Here is a 20,607-nt window from a genome sequence, read left to right as displayed (position 1 = left end):
CCGTCCCTCGGCCGAACCAGCCCTCGTGTCTGCTCAACCCCTCAAGGGCCCTTTCCAGCCCCTGCCCAGCCCGGCCTTGGCCCCGGCCCCTGCGGGTGCGGGCCCGCCCCCAGCACCCCGCGCGCCCAGCGCTCCACTCCCGCCACCCAGCCTGCGCTCCCCGCCTGCCCGGGGCCCCCGGAGGGCAGGTGCCTGGACCCCCTGGCTGGCCTTCTGCGCTCTCAGCCCCCGAGACGCCCTTCCCGGGACCCCGCTTTCCCAGCACGTGCCAGGCGGGTCCCGGCGCCCGCTCCGCACGGCGGCCCCGGAGGCAGCGCGCGGCCACTCCCCCGACCCAGCTGACCGGTCGGAAGCTCCCCCGCCGGGCGCGCTCCGGGGCGGAGGCGAGCGGGACAGACCCCTCCGTCGGCTCAGATCGCGGCGAGACCACCGCCCCACGGCCTACTCACCGCCGGGAAGAGCGCCCGGGCCTGCGCGAGCCGCTCCAGCAGCGCTCGCCCCGGAAGGCGGCGACGGCTCCGCTCCCTGCCCGCCCGCCACCCAGCCGCGGCCCGCCCCGGAGGAGACCCGCCCCCAGCCCACCCCTCCCACCAGCTTACCTGGGTGCCACCCAGCGCCAGGATCTTCCTTATCCAACCTTAATTCACTCTGAAAATCTCTGATTAAAGCAACCACCATCGCCTAGAGCCCAGAGAACGAAAACGAGACCGTCACAGGCCCCAGGAGAGACGTGGAGGCACACAGCTGCTTAGACAAGCAGAGGCCAAGGGCCGCGAGCGCACGCTGGGCACTGCGGAGCCGGGGGAGGGGCGGGCCGCGCGGAGCTGCGCCCAGGCCGGAGGCGAGTGGGGAGCCAAGGGTCCCCCTCCGCAGCGCGCAGCCTGGGGCGGGGCTGAGGGCTGCAGCATCTCCAGCCTTCCCGACAGGGGTCCCCGCCCATGGGGGGTTCTTACACTGAGGCGCCAAGGCTAGAAAGTTGAATGCACAGGGCCTGAGCCACCAAAAGCTAAGAGGATAATTAGAGGGGAAAGCCCCCCTCCCCTCCCCGTAAGAACCCTGGGTTTGAGCAGGTAGATTGGTCTTTGAGAGGGGAGTCCGCCATTCTCCCAAGTGTCAGCACCTGAATAAGCATCTTTCCTTTTGCACCAGCACCTGCCTCCGGAATTCGGCTTCTGTTTCAGCAGGCAGCTGAGCCTGCCTTCCAGTTACATGATGAGAGATGGCAGGCGAGGTAGAGAGGACCATGACCAGGTAAAATTCTACTTACCTGGTACCTTACCACTGAGCTGAACCCAATTCAACCTTTCTCAGTGACATCTTATTTAAATCCTCACCCCAGGACATGTTTTCATTGATTTTATACAGAGAGGAAGGGGGAGAGAGAGATCAATGTGAAATAGAAACATCTATTGGTTGTCTCCCGTTCTCGACCAGACTGGGATCCAACTGCAACCTAGGTATGTGCCCAGACCGAGAATTGAACCTGCAACTTTTTTTAGTGTACGGGAGGATGCTCCAAACAACTGAGCCACCTGGCCAGGGCATCTTTTTATTTTTTTAATCAGCCCAATGAAAATATTTCACATTGGCATTGGATTTTACAGTTTACAAAACACTTTTGTAAATAGAGCCTCCACTAAATCCTCACAAACACCGTGGGAGGTAGGAATTGTTATTCCATCTCTATGTTACTGACAAGTTTAGGTTCTTGTTTCCTGATAGAAAAGACTTTAGACCAGGGACACTGATAAAAGCAAAGGCAGATTTATTGAGGCTCCGCAGAGGGCCGGAACACTGAGATAGGGCCTCAGGTTGTTACCGGAAAGGGATCCTGGCCCTTGCTGGGTCTGCCTGGGGTCGGATGGTAGTGTGTAGGTTCTTGAATTTGTGCAGGAAAAATTTCACAGCGTGAGTCCAGATGACTGCGAGGGAACATTTATTAAAGCAGGGAGAGTGGAACAAGGAAGGGCTTAGCACAGCGGTTCTCAACCTTCCTAATGCCGCGGCCCTTTAATACAGTTCCTCATGTTGTGGTGACCCCCAATTTCATTGTTACAAATGGAACATAATTAAAGCATAGTGATTAATCACAAAAACAATATGTAATTATATATGTTTTCCGATGGTCTTAGGCGACCCCTGTGAAAGGGTCGTTCGACCCCCACAGGGGTCGCGACCCACAGGTTGAGAACCTCTGGCTTAGCATAAAAGAAGCAACAGGAGAGCCCAGGCTGGGCTGCCCTAGCTCTCTGGGGAGTCAGAGAAAAGGGGGCCTTGGGGTCAGGTTCAGGGGTTAGCCTGGGAGGAGCTGCTGCTGCCCATTGCTCCCCTGGTTGCAAGTCCCCTTAGAGTTTAGGAGATGCGCGCCTGGGGGGAAGGTGGGGGGAGAAGAGGGGAAAGGGACTGGTGGGGCTGCACCCCAGAGGGCGGGCAGGCTCTGGGCCCTTTGTCTTGAGGGTCTTGGTCTCTTTCTTGCTCTCTCTCTCTCTCTCAGGCGGGAACCTTAGGGGGGCTTCAGGGGAGGGTTCCAGCAGAACATGCATCCGTTTCCAGGTGGGCTCCTCCAGGGCATGGTCTCCACCGATTGGTCAGGGCCAGGGCAGGGTGTCGTCAGTCACCGCAGCTGGTCCTGGTGTTGTCCACCTGGTTTTGCTGCCTTCTGGGCCTGGAATACAACTGAGGCCTCAACGCTGTCTTAGGGAGGGGACCTTCTGCATCTACTGTAAATTGCTTTGCAGTTTGTTCAGCTCTCTGCCTCAGTTTCTCTGTTCCACTTGTCCTGGCTCACGGCCTGTCTCAAGGTTCTGTGCCCCAGTTGTGGGACTCAGGTTTTTATGGCTTGAGGACATGGAAGTTGCTGGAGTTAAACAATCAGAGAGTAGGTTAGCAGGCTTGTTTTGGAACACTGATGTCTGGATATACCTCAGCAAAGCAACGTGTTCTCAGATTGTGCAGCACTTCTTATGGGGTGCAGGAAGGGACTTTCCCAACTAGGTATTTGTTGGGTCTGATCAAATAATTGAATCGATACCCCCACTCCTGGGAACTGATCTTTAGGTCACTTCACAACGGACATTCCCTTTTGCTTAGAACACATTCCATTTTGCTAAGACCATTATCTTTCCCCTCAGGACCTTCCTAGGATCCAGACCCGCCCAGAGAATTCTCCGCCCAGAATCCTTAAAAACCTCTGACTCCCCGTCACTGGGTGCTGGCACCATTTTGAGGCTCAGACCATCTGGTCTCCAGAGGCCTAACCACTGCTCTATCCTATTTTGAAAGCCTGTCTCAGGACCTACAAGAAACCTGTGGGTGCCCAGCAAGGGGCAAAACTGGGAAAACAAGAACCTCACCCCCAGGGTAACCTATTCTCCCCTTTCATGTCACTAGTCAGGCAACTGAGACCCCTGATCTTTCCTCCCTAAAGATAGCATCGAGGCCTCAGTTGTATTTCAGCTCCAGGCCAGAAAAGTAGCAAAACCAGACAAGTGACACTGTAGCAGCCTCAGGGCCAGCTTTTACCTCCCAAGTCACTGGACAGGACCACAGGACGCTCTCGAGCCTTCACCAACCGGTCTCCCGGGGAAATGCTGCTGCTGCACCGCTCGCTCCCACCAGGAGGAATCTACACAGTGTTCCAGCGCCTATCAAAGCCCATCCCCTGTGATCTCCACGTCCCTCTCAGCAGGAAGTAACTATGGAAGCTATGACCTCCGTCCCTATTCCATACAACAGAAAGACTGGCTAGGCCACTTCACAAAGGCATTCCCTTTCGCTTAGACCGCATTCCACTTGCTAAGACCATTATCCTTCCCCTCTGGACCTTCCCAGGATCCGGACCTGCCCAGAGAATTGTCCGCCCAGAAAAAGCCTGCCCAGAGTCCTTTAAAACCTCCGACTCCCCGTCCCTGGGGGCTGGCACCATTTGGGGGCTCAGCCCATCTGGTCTCCAGATGACCTAATAAATTCGTAATTCTTCATCCCTTTCGGCCTCCTGCGTTCCTCTTTTGGCGACCCTAACAGTATTGAGTTTGTCTCTGGGTTTGTGACTTGGTTTTCAATCTGAAAAACAAACTTAAAAGAAGTCAGAGTGGCTCCTGGACCGCGGCTTCCTGCCACCGAGTGATGACCCACAGCTGTGACAGAGCTTGACTCAATGGAGCATGTTTTGGGAACATGTGATTCTACCTGTTTTATTCACAGGTGAGGAAACAGGCCTGAGAGCTGGCGCCTTACCGAACCAGCCCCTCTGCTTTCACGTCACCACACTGGTGTCTGGGCTGCATGCACGGTGCTGGAGGCTGGCTGGTGTGGGTTTCCCACCTCGCAGTGTCTCCGAGGCAAGCGGCCTGCTCAGCTTTACAGACAGACAGTGCATGCTGTGGACTGAGGGTCTCCAGGGAGTCGGCTGGTGGGAAGGTGGCAGGAAAAGCATGAGGTGTAGCAATGATGTACGTTACCACAATCTTCAAACAGGCTGAGGGAGGGGGTGCCAACTATGCATCCCATTAACAGTGAACGGCAGTTTTGTACAGTACAAAGGAAGAGGTGTAAGTGGGTTACATGGGCTCCATTGGTGCTGGGTTAGAGAGAGAAAGCAAGCGGGAAGTCCCCGGGATCGGGTGAAGAGTAAAAGGAATAGCACCTACTTCTTAGCAATTAACATGATAACAGTAACAACGAGGAGTTTTGAGGTCTCTGCTCTGTGCAGCGAGGGGCGGGTCCGGAAAAAAGGAAATTACCCTGCTTTGTTATTGTAGATGCAAAAAGAGGACAGACAAGCTTAGTGAAGGCAAAGATTGGCCTCTGTGGGAGAAGATACCGCCCTAGGACATGACTGCCTGCCCTGACTTGCTTTTAGTTAGAAAGTTTTCATTTCGGGCCATCCTCTGTGGCTACGTTAGGTCTCTGAGTTTGTAAGGCCGCCCTTTAGGCCTTCCCCTCAGCTTGCCAGGTTTAGTATGCGGCCCCTTTTCTGACCACAACCCTAATCCCAGTTCTGGTTCCAATTTCTATGGAAGAAATTGAAGCAGTCATCAAAAAGCTTCCAGCAAACAAAAGCCCAGGACCAGATGGCTTCACAGGGGAGTTTTACCAAACATTCAAGGAAGAACTAAAACCTATCCTCCTCAGACTACTACAAAAAATTCAAGAAGAATGAACACTTCCAAGCTCATTCTATGAAGCCAGCATCACCCTAATACCAAAACCAGACAAATACAACACAATGAAAGAGAATTCCAGGCCAATATCCATCATGAACATAGATGCCAAAATCCTCAACAAAATCCTAGCAAATCGGATCCAGCAGTACATCAGAAAGATCATACACCATGACCAAGTAGGATTTATCCCAGGGATGCAAGGATGGTACAATATCTGCAAATCAATAAACGTGATACATCACATAAACAAATTGAAAGAAAAAAAACACATAGTCATATCAATTGATGCAGAAAAAGCATTTGACAAAATCCAACACCCATTTTTGATAAAAACTCTCAGCAAGGTGGGAGTAGAAGGATCATACCTCAACATACTAAAAACCATATATGACAAACCCACAGCCAACATCATACTCAATGGGCAAAAACTAACACCATTTCCCCTAAGAACAGGAACAAGACAGGGATGCCCCCTCTCATCACTCCTGTTCGACATAGTACTGGAAGTATTAGCCATTGCAATTAGGCAAGAAGGAGAAATAAAAGGCATCCAAATTGGAAAAGAGGAAGTAAAACTGTCCTCATTCACAGATGACATGATATTATACATAAAAAACCCTAAAGACGCCATCAAAAAACTAAAAACTATTAGACTTAATAAATGAATTTGGCAATGTAGCAGGATACAAAATTAACACCAAGAAATCTATGGCATTTCTATACACCAATAGTGACCTTACAGAAAGAGAGACTAAAAAAAAATCCCATTTACCATTGCACCAAAAAAATTAAGCTACCTAGGAATAAACTTAACTAAAGAGGTGAAAGACCTCTACTCAGAAAACTACAGGACGTTGAAAAATGAGATAGAGGAAGACATAAACAGATGGAAGAACATACCGTGTTAATGGATTGGTAGAATCAATATCATCAAAATGTCCATACTACCCAAAGCAATCTATAAATTCAACGCACTTCCCATTAAAATACCAACAGCATATTTCACAGACCTAGAACGAACTCTCCAAAAATTCATCTGGAATAAAAAAAGACCCCGAATAGCTGCAGCGAACCTGAGAAAGAAGAAAGTAGGTGGGATCTCAATACCAGATATCAAGTTGTATTACAAAGCCACTGTTCTCAAAAATGCCTGACACAAGAACAGACATATAGATCAATGGAGTAGAATAGAGAGCCCAGAAATCGACCCAAACCAATATGCTCAATTAATATTTGACAAAGGAGGAAAGAACATACAATGGAGTCAAGATAGTCTCTTCAATAAGTGGTGTTGGGAAAATGGGACAGATACATGCAAAAAAATGAAACTAGACCACCAACTTACACCATACACAAAAATAAACTCAAAATGGATAAAGGACTTAAATGTATGACGGGAAACCATAAAAATACTAGAAGAATCCAAAGGCATCAAAATCTCAGACATATGCTGAAGCAATTTCTTCACTGATACAGCTCCTAGGGCATTGGAAACTAAAGAGAAAATAAACAAATGGGACTACATCAAAATAAAAAGCTTCTGCACAGCAAAAGAAACCATCAACAAAACAAGAAAGCCCACTGCATGGGAGAACATATTTGCCAATGTTATCACGGATAAGGGTTTAATCTCCAACATTTATAGGGAACGCATACAACTTAACAAAAGGAAGATAAACAATCCAATCAAAAAATAGACACTTTTCAAAAGAGGACATTCAGAAAGCCAAGAGACATATGAAAACATGCTCAAAGTCACTAATCATCCGAGAGATGCAAATCAAAACAACAATGAGGTACCATCTCACACCTGTCAGAATGGCTATCATCAACAAATCAACAAACAACAAGTGCTGGAGAGGATGTGGAGAAAAAGGAACACTTGTGCACTGCTGGTGGGAATGCAGAATGGTGCAGCCACTATGGAAGACAGTATGGAGTTTCCTCAAAAAACTAAAAATGGAACTCCCATTTGACCCATGATCCCACTTCTAGGAATATATCCCAAGAAAACAGAAACACCAATCAGAAAGGATATATGCACCCCTATGTTCATAGCAGCACAATTCACCATAGCTAAGATCTGGAAACAGCCTAAGTGCCCATCAGTAGATGAATGGATTAGAACACTGTGGTACATCTACACCATGGAATACTATGCTGTTGTAATAAAAAAGGAATTCTTGCCATTTGCAACAGCATGGATGGAACTGGAGAGCATTATGCTAAGTGAAATAAGCCAGTCAATGAAGGAAAGATACCACATGATCTCACTCATTTATGGATAATAAAGACCATTATAAACTTATGAACAAAAATAGATACAGAGGCAGAGCAGGCTGTCAAACTACAGCGGGAAGGCCAGGGAGGGTTGGGGGGCAGCAGGGGAGGGTAAGACATCAACCGAAGGACTTGTATGCATGCATATAAGCATAACCAATGGACATAAGACACTGGGGGGTAGGGCGGCCAGGGGATTGTCAAGGGCGGGAAAAAAGGAGACATATGTAATACTCTTTGTAATACTTTAAGCAATAAAACAATTTAAAAAAAGAAAAAGAAAAAAGAAATAATGACAGAAAACTTCCCCTACCTGGTGAAAGAAATAGACTTACAAGTCCAGGAAGCGCAGAGAACCCCAAACAAAAGGAATCCAAAGAGGACCACACCAAGACACATCATAATTAAAACGCCAAGGCTGAGGGCGCGATTGTCGTTTTCACTCAGGAGCGAGTCTCAGACTCTGGGCTACAGATCCGGGCGAGTCTCTAGGGACCCAGACTCAAACGGGAGAAGCGGGACTGTCTGGCTAGGGCCCCTCCGAGGTTTGCAGCGATTGCTGGGACAGAGAGGCAGAGCCCCTGGGGTCGGACTGAGAGCGGCCATAGCTGCTCCCTCCCCCCCGCCCTGTTGAGCCTGCCCCGCCCAGGCCCTGCGCACAACCATTTGCCGACCGCCTCAGGCAAGGGCTGGTCTAGCACCTCCCCTGAGGACTGAAGTTTTCCCACAGCTGATTTCCACCGCCCGTCGGCCGGGTGGTCAAATCCCTCTAGTGTTAACTACAACAATTAAGGCTTCGCTAGAACAAGACTGCGCAGAGACCACAAGGGGGTGCACCAAGAAAGCATAAAAGATGCGGAGACAAAAAAACATGACAGAAATGGAGGATATGGAGCTAAGAATCGCAATTTTGAGGGCTTGCCATAAATTTGTGCAGAGCCTCACGAAAACTAATGAGACCCTCGATGCTACGATAAAGAAATTAGAAAGTAAGCATACACGGACTGAAATAAAGAATATTATACCCAATAGCAGACCAGAGGAGTGCAAGAATCAAACCAAAGATTCGTCAAAAAACACCCAATTGGAAAAGCATAATGAAAAAAGAATCCGAAAGTGTGAAGATAGTGTAAGGAGCCTCTGGGACAGCTTTAAGCGGACTAATATCAGAGTCATTGGAGTCCCAGAAGATGAGAGACAGCAAGATATTGAAAACCTATTTCAAGAAATAATGGCAGAAAACTTCCCCCACCTGGAGAAAGAAATGGACTTACAGGTCCAAGAAGCGCAGAGAACCCCAAACAAAAGGAATCCAAAGAGGACCACACCAAGACACATCATCATTAAAATGCCAAGAGCAAAAGACAAAGAGAGAATCTTAAAAGCAGCAAGAGAAAGAGGCTCAATTACCTACAAGGGAATACCCATACGACTGTCAGCTGATTTCTCAACAGAAACTTTGCAGGCCAGAAGGGAATGGCAAGAAATATTCAAAGTGCTGAATACCAAGAACCTACAACCAAGATTACTTTATCCAGCAAAGCTATCATTCAGAATTGAAGGTCAGATAAAGAGCTTCACAGATAAGGAAAAACTAAAGGAGTTCATCACCACCAAACCAGTATTATATGAAATGCTGAAAGGTATCCTTTAAGAAGAGGAAGAAGAAGAAAAAGGTAAAGATACAAATTATGAACAACAAACATGCATCTATCAACAAATGAATCTAAGAATCAAGTGAATAAATAACCTGATGTACAGAATGAACTGGTGATTATAATAGAATCAGGGGCATAGAAAGGGAATAGACTGACTATTCTTGGGGGAAAAAGGGGTGTGGGAGATGCGGGAAGTGACTGGACAAAAATCATGCACCTATGGATGAACACAGTGGGTGGGGAGTGAGGGTGGAGGGTGGGGTGGGAGCTGGAAGGAGGGGAGTTATGGGGGGAAAAAAGAGGAACAAATGTAATAATCTGAACAATAAAGATTTAATTTAAAAAAAAAAAAGAAAAAAGAATCCGAAAGTGTGAAGATAGTGTAAGGAGCCTCTGGGACAGCTTTAAGCGGACTAATATCAGAGTCATTGGAGTCCCAGAAGATGAGAGACAGCAAGATATTGAAAACCTATTTCAAGAAATAATGGCAGAAAACTTCCCCCACCTGGAGAAAGAAATGGACTTACAGGTCCAAGAAGCGCAGAGAACCCCAAACAAAAGGAATCCAAAGAGGACCACACCAAGACACATCATCATTAAAATGCCAAGAGCAAAAGACAAAGAGAGAATCTTAAAAGCAGCAAGAGAAAGAGGCTCAATTACCTACAAGGGAATACCCATACGACTGTCAGCTGATTTCTCAACAGAAACTTTGCAGGCCAGAAGGGAATGGCAAGAAATATTCAAAGTGCTGAATACCAAGAACCTACAACCAAGATTACTTTATCCAGCAAAGCTATCATTCAGAATTGAAGGTCAGATAAAGAGCTTCACAGATAAGGAAAAACTAAAGGAGTTCATCACCACCAAACCAGTATTATATGAAATGCTGAAAGGTATCCTTTAAGAAGAGGAAGAAGAAGAAAAAGGTAGAGATACAAATTATGAACAACAAATATGCATCTATCAACAAATGAATCTAAGAATCAAGTGAATAAATAACCTGATGTACAGAATGAACTGGTGACTATAATGAATCTGGGACATAGAAAGGGAATGGACTGACTATTCTTGGGGGGGAAAGGGGAATGGGAGATTCGGGAAGAGACTGGACAAAAATCATGCACCTATGGATGAACTCAGTGGGTGGGGAGTGAGGGTGGAGGGTGGGGTGGGAGCTGGAAGGAGGGGAGTTATGGGGGGAAAAAAGAGGAACAAATGTAATAATCTGAACAATAAAGATTTAAAAAAAAAATAATTAAAACGCCAAGAGCAAAAGACAAAGAGAGAATCTTAAAAGCAGCAAGAGAAAAACAGTCAGTTACCTACAAGGGAGTACCCATACGACTGTCAGCTGATTTCTCAACAGAAACTATGCAGGCCAGAAGGGAGTGGCAAGAAATATTCAAAGTGATGAATACCAAGAGCCTACAACCAAGATTACTCTATCCAGCAAAGCTATCATTTAGAATTGGGGTCAGATAAAGAGCTTCACAGATAAGAAAAAGCTAAAGGAGTTCATCACTGCCAAACCAGTATTATATGAAATGCTGAAAGGTATTCTTTAAGAAAAGGAAGAAGAAGAAAAAGGTAAAGATAAAAATTATGCACAACAAAGTGAGAACAAATACATATCTATCAACAAGTGAATCTAAAAATCAAGTGAATGAAAAATCTGACGAACAGAATAAACTGGTGAATAGAATAGAATCAGGGATATAGAAAGGAAGTGGACTGACAATTGGGGGGAAAGGGGTGTGGGGGTGCGAAAAGAGACTGGACAAAAATTGTACACCTATGGATGAGGACAGTGCGGGGGATAATGCAGGGGGTGGGGTGGGAACCGTCGGAGGGGAGCTATGGGGGGAAAAAGAGGAACAACTGTAAAAATCTAAACAATAAAGAATTCTTAATTTTAAAAGTTTATTAAAAAATAAAGATAAAAATGTTCTTGGTCCCTCCTGTTGCGACAGGGAAGGATTCTGATTGGTGCCATTAGGGTCATATCCCAATCCCTGTAGCCAACCACTGGCTACACTGATGTCAATCATTATAGCTAAGAGAATAGGTGTTATGATTGGGTGGGACTTACAGGGGGCAGGGAAGCAGTTCTCTAAAAGGAGGGTGAGGTTTGGTTTACCTGAAGAAGGGACTCTGGACAAGAACTATGGAATAAAATCACACTTACCGAGCACAGCTTTATGTATATAAAACACAAAAGAATATCCAGATACTTCACATCCATATCCCAGAAATTTTGAGAAATCCATTGGCTAAATTTCTTAATCCTGTCAATAGAATTTTCTGTCAGTATGGGAGACTTTAGACAGCTCATTCTCAACTAAGTCAGGATATATTAATTTCCTGACTTAGATGTGTTGACAATTAAATGAGAAAATAAATGTTTTGACACATGGCAGACACTTTCTCCCTCTATACCACTTCCTTTCTGCCACTGGGTCACCAACAAAAGCATGAGTCATGACAGATGAGGTCTGGCTTATTCTCTATTTAAATTGACAATAGGTAACAGGTAAATTTTATTTATTTTAAAATTTAAATTATTTTTTATAGATGAGAGATGTGTTGTTCCACTTACTTATGCATCATTGGTTGGTTCTTGTATGTGCCCTGACTGGGGATGGAACCCGCAACCTTGGTGTATGGGGACAGGGCTCTAACCCACTGAGCTACCCGACCAGGGCCCCATAACTGGTGAACTTTAGAAAGCCTATACTATCATGGTATTGCAGACCTGCTTACCACCTACCTTCAGAGATAAAATGTACTCTTGTTCAGCCTATTTATATAATTTGTGATGCTAACACAATGAGAAACTTCATAATAGCAACTTTAAACACCAACCTTGTGACCTTACATCCTGAGGCTGTTTCCCAGCATTCAACTTTCATGGTTAAAGTACTATCAGGCATGTCTTGATGATTCAGTACTATCTTATATACTTGATTTAGAATAAAGGTTATAGTAGTTATCTTTTGTCTCCTGTCCCTATAACCTGTTAAGATTCCTGTTTTGGGCTTTCTTAACCCTCAACTGTTAGAACAGCTCAACTTAAGACTTAAGATTTGTTCCATCCCTAGTGGAACCCAATCCAATAACTCTATGGCCTGGTTTGTCCGCATTTCTATTCCTAGTCTGGTCTTTTACCCTGAGTCCTATCACTGCTTGCTCATCTTGTTCCCTTGGTACCCTATTCCAGTTCCTTAAATGGGTTCCATGGGTCCCCTCCTGACGTCCAGCTCCTCAGGACTATTGATTTCCTTGCCTTCTTGTTGTCCACGGGCGGATTCCTACCCTTGAATTGTGATCCCTCTCCCATGCTGCCTTTGCTGCCAATGGCCTTCTTTTCCCAGCCAACCCTAAGTGTCCATTGGATTTGGCTACATGGAGCTCTTTGATGACTCAGTGAAAGGGGATTTGGTGAATGATGGGCACTGAAGCCCGAATGCAGGCAGCTAGTAGACTTTTTAAGATACTTAACTTTGAAGGGATGCAAAGAAATAGCATGGTAGCTTATTTAAATGGAGAAAACTGCCCCAACTGGTTTTCTCAGTGGTTAGAGCATAGGCCCGCAGACTAAAGGGCCCAGGGTTTGATTCCAGTCAAGGGCACGTACCTTGGTTGCAGGCTCAATCCTCAGCCCGTCGGGGCATGTGTGAGAGGCAGCCAATCGATGTGTCTCCCACATCGATGTTTCTGTTTTCCCCTCCTTTCCACTTTCTCTAAAGAAAATCAATGGAGCCCTGACCAGTTTGGCTCAGTGGATAGAGCGTCAGCCTGTGGACTGAAGGGTTCCACGTTCGATTCCGGTCAAGGGCATGTACCTTCGTTTCGGGCACATCCCCAGTAGGGGGTGTGCAGGAGGCAGCTGATTGATGTTTCTCTCATTGATGTTTCTAACTCTCTATCCCTCTCCCTTCCTCTCTGTAAAAAATCAATAATATATATATATATATAAAAAGAAAATCAATGGAAAAAATATTCTCCGGTGAGGATAAAAAATAAAAATTAGTTGCAATGTGGAATCTAAAAAAAATAAATGGGAAAAACACGAGCATATTTATAGGTCAATAGGAATGATTCAGTTGAGAAGGAGCAGTGGCTATACTGCCGAGGGGGAAAGAACAGCCCACAGCACAAGGTTATGAGAAAGCAGAGAAGCTCCCATCTCCCGCTATGAGAACAGAGAGGCGGGAAGAGGAGTGAGCAGAAACAGGATGAGCAAAGCAAGGGCAGCTGCAGAGGAGAACTGGCAGAGGACTCACTGCAGGGCTCCAACCTCATGTGGAGCCCAACAGTGCGCGACAGCGTCAGACACTGCCTCCTGATCTTCCCTTTCCTTTACGCTAGCCCAAGGCTTGCAAACAAGAAAAAAATTTTTAATGTATTTTTATTCATTTCAGAGAGGAAGGGAGAGAGAGAGAAAGAAATATCAATGATGAGCCCTGACTGGTTTGGCTCAGTGGATAGAGCGTCGGACTGAGGGGTCCTGGGTTCGATTCCGGTCAAGGACATGTACCTTGGTTGCGGGCACATCCCCGGTAGGGAGTGTGCAGGAGGCAGCTGATTGATGTTTCTAACTCTCTATTCCTCTCTCTTCCTCTCCGTAAAAAAATCAATAAAAACAATAAAAATATATTAGAAAAAAAGAGAAATATCAATGATGAGAATCATGGATCAGCTGTCTCCTGCACGCCCCCCACTGGAGATCAAACCTGCAACCCAGGAATGTGTCCTTAACTGGAATAGAACTCGGGCCTACGCTATATCCACTGAACCAAGCCAGCCAGGGCAAGAAATTTTGACCATGATGTTACTGTATTTCAACTCACTGAACTTTTCAATGTTATTTTTAAAGGACAGGCTCTTGACTATATTATAAGAAATTCTAGCATCCTCAGTACATTTGGAACTGACCACTCAAGACTTGTTTTCCTCTATCTCTAAACAGATGATACTAAAATAGTAATAATAAGCCACTTCCTCCAAGATATACATAATCTTACTTCCTGGGGATTTCTGCTACATTCCCACGGAAAAGCTGAGTGTGCTCCTCAAAGAACATGCTTCCTGGTTGTCTTAATCTTCCTAAATTGTAACTATCAATCCATTTAATAGTTTGTAGGGCCTCTTTCATTTTGGATAGGGGTAGGGATTATCATGGTAAAAACATATTCAAATGGAAAAATCCCAGCAGTTTGCAACTGTGTAGATTTTGCACACAACCACTGAGATTGCTACCTGGGCTAAAGCTACCAAAATATTTGAAAACGTCAAACTCACAAATTACTTAGCAGCTCTCTCTGCGAATGCTTATAAAATCAGAAACCACTGAGCACATCTATTATAAGCTGCCTTAATATTTAAGTCTATCAGTCTTCCTTGTTCCCCAAACAAAATACGTTAACTGAAACCTGAGGGACACCTCACAAGGCAGCAGGGAGGAGCATGTGAAGGAGACTGGTTACGAAACCGGACAAGCAAGGGTCCAGGCTGCTGTCACTACCTGAGCCAATTCAGCAGAGACAGGTCGAATCTTATCTGAGGGTTGATTCCAATCCTGCCGCAGCGTGGAGAGCAGCAGGTCAGCCACAGACATCTGCTCTGCCCACCATACGCCAGCTGCTGATACTGAGGACAAAGATCACGTGGGAAAGTAGGAATTACAGGCAGGGGAAGTGGTCACGGGGTAATGGTTACAGGCAATGCGGCTGGGGGGAGCGGGGGTCCCAAAAGGCAGGGCCTCCGGGACTAGACTGTTAAAGCAACAAGGTTGTTGAACTTCCCATGATAGGCAGCTCTCAGAAAAGGAGGATGGACTGACTGCATTCCTAGGGTAACTCCTCTGTCCAGCGTGCTGGGGGGTGTGCAGCTCCCAGCCAGGTGAGAACAGAGCCAGCGCGGTTGACAGCACATGAGTAATATTTATCATTGTGGCTGGTCCCCGCTTCTATTCCGGCCCCTAACAGGCAGGCTTCTCACTCTGGATCCAGCTGGGGCGGGTTAGTGTCAGAGATGTTTTGGTACTTATACCTATAGACTTGGGGGGAGGGGGGACGTGGCTATTTTCATCTTTTGAAAAACTCAACTTTTTAGAATTCAGTTTCCAAACCTATTTTAATAAAGAGTTGATGCCAACGGTATGACTACAAACATTTGAATTTTTACCTAAATGGGAGCTTCTAAATGCTATTTCATTAATCCAATAACTTCCATGTCCTTTTACCCACCAGTCTTTTTTTAAAAAAATATATTTTATTGATTTTTTACAGAGAGGAAGGGAGAGAGTTAGAAACATCGATGAAAGAGAAACATCGATCAGCTGCCTCCTGTACATCTCCCACTGGGGATATGCCCGCAACCCAGGTACATGCCCTTGACCGGAATCGAACCCAGGTCCTTTCAGTCCGCAGGCCGACGCTCTATCCACTGAGCCAAACTGGTTTCGGCTGCCCACCAGTCTTACTGTCACTTGCAATCGCCTGAGTCAAACTACTGCCACACACGATTCCATTGGTTCTGACCCGGATAATTTTCAGGGCTCCATCTACTGCCACTCCCTAGCCCTGACCCTCTGGGCCTGCTGTTCCCCAGGCCCAATTGTCCTCTCTCATCTGCTTACCAAATTCTCCACCCTTCGGTTCCAAGTATCCACCTCTTCTCAGTGTTTGTCTAAGTTCTTTAGCTTTATTCCAAAGGGCTGTGCAGTCTTTTTCCATTGTTTCTGTAGCCCTTAGATCATTTCTGTTAGCTTTTCCTTCCTGTAATAGATGTTTCTACTAGATCCTGCCTTATCCCCCTGATGTTCCTGGCAATCAGCAGAGCGCCTAAGAGGATTCTGTATCTATGGAATGAGTGAATAAACGGCTTTATGTCTAAATACAACATCTTCACCTCCTGGGTAAACACTTGCCATGGTCTCTATTTTGCCTACTCAACCAGATTCTGCCTAGTATGGTATCCTGTGTCCAGGTATTTCAAACAAGTTTATATAATAAACACTTGACAAAACTTGCTTTATTATCAGCCTACATTTTCCACTCTGCTGTTTTTCTTCGTCTACAAACTGGCCTCTTTTCATTCATATCCTTATTTGTTTATTTTCAAATTTTATTAAATGTATTGGGTGACATTGGTTTATAAGATTACATGGGTTCCAATTCTGTAACACATCCAGAGTCGTCTCCTCCCGTCATCACATATTTGATCTGAAACAATAAATTACATAGAAGAAAGCATAACTACTGAACCTATGGACTTTGGTCTTAAATAGGCTTTTGTGAACTTGACCCTAGATAACTTTGTTTTGACCCAGATAACTTTTCATGGCTACATCTACTGCCTCTCCCTATCCCTGACCCCCTGGGCCTGCTGTTCCCCAGGTAAGTAACAGCAAAAATAAGTGAATGGGACTATATCAAACTAAAAAAATGCTGCACAGCCCAAGAAACCATCAATAAGACAAATAGCAACCAACCAAATATTAATCAAATAAACATATATTACAGGAAGGAAATATGAGAGCAAAATATTTACAAACAACACCTCTGATAAGGGGCTAATACCTAAAATATATAAAGAACTCATACAACTCAACAACAAAAAAACTGAACATTTACTTTTCTTTAGCATTTTAAACTTGAACTATGGGGTTTCCATGCTTCTATTTGGGGAGACATGTATAGCACAGCATGAAAGCAGGGAAAGAAAACCGACAGTGGGGCAGTAATTCATATTTATGGGTATAAAGAGCGATTTCTTATCTCATGGGAACAACTGGGTGAGGAAGGGTTTATTATCCCAATTGTGATTCTCGGGGCAGCCAGCCAATACAGGGCCCAAAACAAATCTCCCAATTCCAAGCTCAGCACTCCTCGGGGCTGTCAGCATGCTTTCGGCACAGATGAATCCCCAGGAACTTGAGCATCCTGGTGCTGAATGGGGACACCCAGTACTCCTTCTCGGGGAGCCCTTTTGTTCAGACTTGAAGGAGCTTTATGATGCTGCCCATGTCTTAGGAGGACACGTGGGTGACCTTGTCTAGAAAGCAGAGAAGAAAGAGTTCTGGGAGAGGGGACAGGGGAAGAAACAAATCCTGAATTTATTGGACGAGTATTAAAAAACAAATTAAGTAAATATATTTTAGTGCCTCAACTAAAACATAAAAACAAGAAAGGTTGACTAAGACTGCACAGAAAGGCTGTGAGGAGGAGGAAAGGTGTGTTGTCAGCTGTTTTGTATTCTGGGCCTGGATCTCTAGGGTGCAGCCCTGCTTCCAGCAGTTAACAAATATCCTTTTCTCCCCCAACAAACATTTACTAAGTGTAATATGTGCCAGACTCTACAGAACAAACCTACAGGCATGAAACCACAATGGAATAAAAATCTAACAAACTCCAGGACCAAGACTGTAATAACGGATATACCACAACTTACATACCTTAGAGAAATTCTTGCACACCTGCACCAGATTATGTTAAGAAGGAATGTTTACAGAAGTGCCATTTGTAGAAGAAAACAAAACAAAAGCTGGAAACAAACCAGAAGACAGCAACAGCAGAAAAGGTCATGAAGCTGTAGCACACTTTATGTCATGAAATGAACACCCCCAGGAACACGCCTTTGGGTTACTGGTGGGTCAGTGGATCTGGACTGGACGGTAGAGCCATGAGGCTCAGTGAGACGAAGGGGAGGGAGTGCAGGGAAGGGCTGTAAAGGCAGCGCTGGAGCACTCCCCAGGCTGGGAGGAGGAGGAGGAAAGAGAATTGCAGTGCCACACATCCACATGAGTGAACTAAAAGATGTTAACAAGCAAAGACAGCAAATCAGATACAGTGTATTTTTTTTCTTTTTTTAAATTAAATCTTTATTGTTCAGATTATTACAGTTGTTCCTCTTTTTTCCCCTCATAGCTCCCCTCCACCCGGTTCCCACCTCACCCTTTGCCCTTACCGCCCCCCCCCCGACACACTGTCCTCATCCATAGGTGTATGATTTTTGTCCAGTTCTTTCCACACCCCCCAAATCCCTTTCCCTGCTCCCACCCCCCAAGAACAGTCAGTCCACTCCCTTTCTATGCCCCTGATTTTATTATATTCACCAGTTTCTGTTCAGATTATTTCTTTTTTAAAAAATTGTTTTATTGCTTAAAGTATTACAAACAGTATTACATATGTCTCCTTTTTTTCACGCCCTTGACAATCCCCTGGCCTCCCCTACCCCCCCCCCCCCCCCCCCCCCCGTGTCTTATGTCCATTGGTTATGCTTATATGCATGCATACAAGTCCTTCGGTTGATCTCTTACCCTCCCCCATCAGATTACTTCTTCACTTGATTTTTAGATTCACTTGTTGATAGATGTGTATTTGTGGCTCATAATTTGTATCTTTACCTTTTTCTTCTTCTTCCTCTTCTTAAAGGATACCTTTCAGCATTTCATATAATACTGGTTTGGTGGTGATGAAGTCCTTTAGCTTTTTCTTATCTGTGAAGCTCTTTCTCTGACCTTCAATTCTGAATGATAGCTTTGCTGGATAGAGTAATCTTGGTTGTAGGCTCTTGGTATTCATCACTTTGAATATTTCTTGCCACTCCCTTCTGGCCTGCAAAGTTTCTGTTGAGAAATCAGCTGACAGTCGTATGGGTACTCCCTTGTAGGTAACTGACTGTTTTTCTCTTGCTGCTTTTAAGATTCTCTCTTTGTCTTTTGCTCTTGGCGTTTTAATTATGATGTGTCTTGGTGTGGTCCTCTTTGGATTCCTTTTGTTTGGGGTTCTCTGCGCTTCCTGGACTTGTAAGTCTATTTCTTTCACCAGGTAGGGGAAGTTTTCTGTCATTATTTCTTCCAATAGGTTTTCAATATCTTCCTCTCTTCTTCTGGCACCCCCATAATTCGGATGTTGGTACGCTTGAAGCAGTTCCAGAGGCTCCTTACACTATCTTCATATTTTTGGATTCTTTTTTCTTTTTGTTTTTCAGGTTGGGTGTTTTTTGCTTCTTCGTATTTCAAATCTTTGACTTGATTCTTGCGATCCTCTGGTCTGCTGTTGGGAGTCTGTATAATATTCTTTATTTCAGTCAGTGTATGCTTAATTTCTAGTTGGTCCTTTTTCATAACCTCAAGGGTCTCACTAGATTTCTTGAGGGTCTCACTAAATTTATCGGCAGTTTCTAGAAAGTTCTTGAAAAACCTTATAACCATGGTTTTGAACTCTATATCCAGTAGTTTGCTTTCCTCCATTTCTGTCATTTGTGACCTGTTTGTCTCTGCATTTTGGCTGCTTCTGTGTTGATAGAGTGGCTTTGTGTGCTAGGTGTCCTATAGGGCCCAGTGGCTCAGCCTCCCCAATTACCCGAGGTGGACACTCTTGGTGCACCCCTTTGTGGGCTGTGTGCACAGTCTTGTTGTAGTTAAGCCTTGATTGTTGTAGGTAACACTGGGAGGAATTGACCTCCAGGCCAATTGGCTGTGAGAATCAGCTGTGTCTGCAGTGGGAGAACTTCTGTGCTGAAGACACCCTTCTGGGGCAAGACTTGCTTCAGTGGGGCTTTGGTGCTCACTGAGTCTGCCCCCTCAGTGTGTTCCTTATGTACTTGAGGAGTTGTAATCTGGATGGTCCCACTCTGACCACTGGGTACATTGGCTCTTGGATCTCTAAGGAGGTGCTAATTTAGCCTCTGCCTGAGACTACCCAGTAGTAGCTATGGAGAGATCTGCAGATTCCTCTTCCTTGTTTGGGGTTTGGAGGTGCCCAGATGAGGCCCAGCTGTGACGCAATGCAAGCTGCTGTGGGGCCTTGGGCCTTCTTTTGGAAGTTCTGGGTCTCTCTGACCCAGCTGCAGTTTTTTAGGTAATTTTCAGATTGCAAAGGGCCAGGCTTTTCATATGCAAAAGCTTCTGCACACAGCTTGGGTGGGCGGGGTCTCAGGGAATCAACAGGGCGGAGCAAGCAGCTATGGCTGATCCTCAGTCCTACCCTAAGAGGCCCCGGGTCTCAGTGTCCCGGTAATCGCTGCAAGCACCTCTGAGAGAAAGCCGCCCTCAAGTTCCACCCAATGCCAAACAGTTCAGTTTCTCCCCATATGAGTCTGGGTCCCCAGGGACTCGCCCAGAACTGGAGTTCAGAGCAGTTAGGAGCTTGAGACTCCCTCCCGATTGAAAGACAACCAAGTCCTCCGTTGCCAGCCCCTTCCATGTGCGCTTCCGTACCTCTGCACTTTACTTCTGCACCTCCTCTGAGTCTCGGTATGCTTTTCTCTTTCCTTCTAGTTGTAGAATTTCCACTCAGCCAGCCTTCCTGTGGTTCTGGATGATGTCCGTATTGTCTTTTAATTGTATTTTTGAAGTGGCTGTGCAAGGCAGCAATTTCCGGTGTTTACCTGTGCTGCCATCTTGGTTTCTCCAAATACAGTGTATTTAAAATTAATTAAAGTCCATGCACAGGCAACTATGAGCTATTATGTCAGTTAGGAATACAGTTGCC

General features: G+C 45.6%; 1 protein-coding gene across 6 annotated transcripts in view; it reads right to left on the bottom strand.

Moving 5' to 3' along the window:
• ZFP57 (ZFP57 zinc finger protein) overlaps positions 1 to 20,607 on the bottom strand; it is a 33,034-nt gene that overhangs the window by 5,659 nt on the left and 6,768 nt on the right. Inside the window, exon 1 of one of the 6 annotated variants that reach the window (XM_070419054.1) lies at positions 600 to 727. The exons of 3 other annotated variants lie outside the window; for them this stretch is intronic. The gene's annotated coding sequence lies outside the window, so the exon portion shown is untranslated. Of the gene's footprint in view, positions 1 to 449; positions 515 to 599; positions 728 to 20,607 lie in introns of those variants that run through there. 2 more of the 6 variants (XM_070419048.1, XM_070419050.1) reach the window with 2 other exon arrangements.

The sequence above is a fragment of the Myotis yumanensis genome, unplaced genomic scaffold (genome assembly GCF_028538775.1).
Source record: "Myotis yumanensis isolate MYYU_CA2020_CCGP unplaced genomic scaffold, mMyoYum1.0.hap1 SCAF_6, whole genome shotgun sequence".
NCBI lineage: Eukaryota > Metazoa > Chordata > Mammalia > Chiroptera > Vespertilionidae > Myotis > Myotis yumanensis.
The sequence above is the reverse complement of the archived record's forward strand: the minus strand, read 5'-3'. Positions and strand labels throughout refer to the sequence as shown.